General features: G+C 41.5%; 1 long non-coding RNA gene across 1 annotated transcript; it reads left to right on the plus strand.

The window, feature by feature from the left end:
* The first annotated feature begins 131 nt into the window (after positions 1–131).
* On the plus strand, positions 132–2774 carry LOC123726111 (uncharacterized). The gene is made up of 2 exons (XR_006758419.1): positions 132–673; positions 711–2774. It is a non-coding gene; the product is annotated as an uncharacterized lncRNA (long non-coding RNA).
* The last annotated feature ends 2180 nt before the right edge of the window (positions 2775–4954 follow it).

Below are 4954 nucleotides of genomic sequence, written 5' to 3' on the forward strand. Positions count from 1 at the left end.
GAGGGGTTGGGTTAAATGACTCCCGCACCTCTCTGATTCAGAGGGGTTGGGTTAAATGACTCCCGCACCTCTCTGATTCAGAGGGGTTGGGTTAAATGACTCCCGCACCTCTCTGATTCAGAGGGGTTGGGTTAAATGACTCCCGCACCTCTCTGATTCAGAGGGGTTGGGTTAAATGACTCCCGCACCTCTCTGATTCAGAGGAGTTGGGTTAAATGACTCCCGCACCTCTCTGATTCAGAGGGGTTGGGTTAAATGACTCCCGCACCTCTCTGATTCAGAGGGGTTGGGTTAAATGACTCCCGCACCGCTCTGATTCAGAGGCGTTGGGTTAAAAGCGGAAGACACATTTCGGTTGAGTGAATTGTTGGGCAAATGACTAGTTACCCCCTTTCCTTCCTGTTAGTAGAGGGGGGAAAACCTGAGTATTACAATCAAACCTGCTCTTGTCATAAATAAAAGTGCACATTGTTTTGGTTGAAGAAACAAGAGGCCTAATCCTGGAGTCATATTTCTGCAGTTTCTAACGTTCTGTCCAACACCGCTGAGCTACGAGTGCATGTGGTTAAAACTGTCAGACGCATGCAAACGCTCTGGGCCCATATTAACAAAGCGTGAGTAGGAGTGCTAGTCTAGGATCCGGTCCCCCCTCTAATTCATAATGGTTTAAAAGGTCTGGTCCCCCCTCCTAATTCATAATGGTTTAAAAGGTCTGGTCCCCCCTCCTAATTCATAATGGTTTAAAAGGTCTGGTCCCCCTCTAATTCATAATGGTTTAAAAGGTCTGGTCCCCCTCCTAATTCATAATGGTTTAAAAGGTCTGGTCCCCCTCTAATTCATAATGGTTTAAAAGGTCTGGTCCCCCTCCTAATTCATAATGGTTTAAAAGGTCTGGTCCCCCCTCCTAATTCATAATGGTTTAAAAGGTCTGGTCCCCCCTCTAATTCATAATGGTTTAAAAGGTCTGGTCCCCCCTCTAATTCATAATGGTTTAAAAGGTCTGGTCCCCCCTCTAATTCATAATGGTTTAAAAGGTCTGGTCCCCCCTCTAATTCATAATGGTTTAAAAGGTCTGGTCCCCCTCCTAATTCATAATGGTTTAAAAGGTCTGGTCCCCCCTCCTAATTCATAATGGTTTAAAAGGTCTGGTCCCCCCTCCTAATTCATAATGGTTTAAAAGGTCTGGTCCCCCCTCCTAATTCATAATGGTTTAAAAGGTCTGGTCCCCCCTCCTAATTCATAATGGTTTAAAAGGTCTGGTCCCCCCTCCTAATTCATAATGGTTTAAAAGGTCTGGTCCCCCCTCCTAATTCATAATGGTTTAAAAGGTCTGGTCCCCCCTCCTAATTCATAATGGTTTAAAAGGTCTGGTCCCCCCCTCCTAATTCATAATGGTTTAAAAGGTCTGGTCCCCCTCCTAATTCATAATGGTTTAAAAGGTCTGGTCCCCCCTCTAATTCATAATGGTTTAAAAGGTCTGGTCCCCCCTCTAATTCATAATGGTTTAAAAGGTCTGGTCCCCCCTCTAATTCATAATGGTTTAAAAGGTCTGGTCCCCCCTCCTAATTCATAATGGTTTAAAAGGTCTGGTCCCCCCTCCTAATTCATAATGGTTTAAAAGGTCTGGTCCCCCCTCCTAATTCATAATGGTTTTAAAGGTCTGGTCCCCCCTCCTAATTCATAATGGTTTTAAAGGTCTGGTCCCCCCTCCTAATTCATAATGGTTTAAAAGGTCTGGTCCCCCCTCTAATTCATAATGGTTTAAAAGGTCTGGTCCCCCTCCTAATTCATAATGGTTTAAAAGGTCTGGTCCCCCCTCCTAATTCATAATGGTTTAAAAGGTCTGGTCCCCCCTCCTAATTCATAATGGTTTAAAAGGTCTGGTCCCCCCCCTCTAATTCATAATGGTTTAAAAGGTCTGGTCCCCCCTCTAATTCATAATGGTTTAAAAGGTCTGGTCCCCCCTCTAATTCATAATGGTTTAAAAGGTCTGGTCCCCCCTCTAATTCATAATGGTTTAAAAGGTCTGGTCCCCCCTCTAATTCATAATGGTTTAAAAGGTCTGGTCCCCCCTCCTAATTCATAATGGTTTAAAAGGTCTGGTCCCCCCTCTAATTCATAATGGTTTAAAAGGTCTGGTCCCCCCTCTAATTCATAATGGTTTAAAAGGTCTGGTCCCCCCTCCTAATTCATAATGGTTTAAAAGGTCTGGTCCCCCCTCCTAATTCATAATGGTTTTAAAGGTCTGGTCCCCCCTCCTAATTCATAATGGTTTAAAAGGCTAAACTGATCTCAGATCAGTACTCTGACACTGTGGATAAGGGCCCTGTGCTCCTTTCAGCTCCTGCGTGTCCAGTTTGTCATTAGGCCAATATTTAATACCGATATACTACCATGGTGTAGCTATGACGACTTCACTATGCAAAGCAATGAGTTTATTACTTTTGTTTTTGTTACTGCTGGTCACTCTTCCTCAACTGCTCCCTCCAAAAAATGTCTTGCTCTCTCCATCACAGAAGAATAAGCTTCTCAACATATCAATGTATGGCTGCTAAACTCAACTGCTCACATAATTGATTTGTGAAACTGGAAACAACCTGTAGAACTTACTCTGGCTGTCATAACGTGAAGACATCCTGTACTAGTCTGTGCTCTGTTTGAAATAGAACCGCTTTAAAACGACTGCAGTGTAAATGCCTATAATACATTAGGTCTACCTGAACACATTTTAAACGTTCTGCAAAAGTCTAATGAAATAAATGAATGGAAATCTGTTTGTTGCTTTTCACTTTATTTTTTCATGATAAAGTTAGAATAAAAACATCTTATCAGCCTGATAAGTCTCTTCCACAAAGTGAGACTCGATCATAAATAATAAACTTGTTTTGTAATAAGTTAAGGTACTGTATATTCATACATTTATGGATATTTAAGTCATTTATCTCTTATCAAAGAGCTAATCTCGGGGTAACCCAGAACTGAAGTCTGCTCGATTAAATTCTAGGTCCATGAGATGCTAGAACGAGGAGCTCCATCCTCTCTGCAAGTTATGGGCTGAATGACTGCCCTTCCAAAATTTGAAAAAAATGCTAACACCTCGGAAGTTGTGATTTGTCCAAATAACCAGTGATGGAAAAAACTAGGCACCAGAACTATAGCTGCTCGTTATCTATCAGTGCTCAGAATAGAAAGATCTATTGCACCATTTTATGTTTACATATTCTGCCTATGAGAGATTATCAAAGAACAGGTTATAATGTGCTACAAAAATACTGCATATAATAGCTTTTCAATATAGCTTTTTCAGTATAGAGACAGTCATTAGATGACAAATCTATACTCGCAAGGCCACAATCAGACCAAATACACATAATATACAAAGTGTATAAAACATTAGGAATAGCTGCTCTTTCCATGACAGACTGACTAGGTGAATGCTGTGATCCCTTATTGATGTCACCTGTTAAATCCAAAACCCACTTCACGTGGAGGAGACTGGTTAAAGAAGGATTTTTAAGCCTTGAGACAATTGAGGGAAGAAGATATTTACGCCGGTGTGGCCATGAGGTGAGTGTGTAAGATGGTGGACGGGGGGAAAAATGTGAAAAGTGGAACATGTTTTCAGTGAATATGGAGTGGTGGATCACAGAACTTTTGGAAGAGCTATAGAAGAAACTTGAACGTGACATGAGAGTGAGGATGAATTAACCTCAATGGCAGGTGCCGTGAAGACCGAGTTTGAGCCTTGTCCTGATGATTCTGACCCAGTGGGAGTGTGAATTTTGGAGACTGGATCCTTGCCTTCTGGCTGATCCATATGTTGTGTCAGGTTGAGTAATGTTGGGTCGGTAAAAGTGACTAATTGGCCCGCTTGCATTTCTGCAAGAGGGCGTGTGCGCTCCGCACCACACCAATGGGAACAACAACACTGGCTTGGCCTGAAGTTGAAGATTCCCGGTGTCTGTGACGCCCAACGTTTGGTGCGATGCGGACCCAGTGGAGAGCGTGGTGAAACAGAATACCCTGTCTGTACTATGAGTTTTGATGCAGAGTCTTTAACAGATAAAGTCAAGTTAGGATGTGTCGAGGAGGGAGGGGTGCAACTCAATATTTTGAAGGCGTTCCTAATGTTTTGTACACTGTATATTATATTATTACAACCAGGCATCAGCTAATTACAGCTTTTCAAATAAAATCTCACTTGTTAGGTTTCTATCCAACTGGCGACAGATTTTCATGTGAAAATTTTACAATCCGTATAAAAAATAAGTGAGTGATGACGTAGTGCACACAAAACGTACTGAATAAAAATCACAAACTATTGTGTTAGATAGGAAATGTGCCTACTCTGGTCTTGGCACCTGTGACCTAGTCCACATCTCCTATATACATTGTGGGTAGGCTGTGCAGGTTGGCTATCTACATGAGATTATTATGGATCAGAGACAGAGTTTTTGGATTTGTCAAACGGCAGTCACGCATCGATCCCCATGTCACCAGATTAAGATCCTCGATATTTATTGGAAAGCAGCATCAAGCTTATCATCGTGCACTTCATAACTTATTTCATCTGTAGCCTAATGAACTGTGTGGTTTCCTGAGTTGTAGTGTCACACACTATATCATCGCGTGACTCCAAATGTACTTTGATATGGTTATTATATCAATATTTGATAAAGACATTTCCACTACTATTTACCACATAATACATTTTACTGACACAAAATCCCACCATGCAGAACCAACAAATTATCTGTCAGCATTTACAAAATTACACCGAAACCTGTTTCCATCACAGCTGTCGTGATAATTGTATTTCATACGATATGACTTCACTCAAATAAAACTGGACGGAAATGTGGTTACTATGGTAATATTGCTACGTTTCACTTTAACCATGCTAACAATTTAAAATGTCAGCTTAAAATGGTGACAAATGTTTCCCTACAATCAG

Source organism: Salmo salar, chromosome ssa13 (assembly GCF_905237065.1).
Source record: "Salmo salar chromosome ssa13, Ssal_v3.1, whole genome shotgun sequence".
Lineage (NCBI taxonomy): Eukaryota > Metazoa > Chordata > Actinopteri > Salmoniformes > Salmonidae > Salmo > Salmo salar.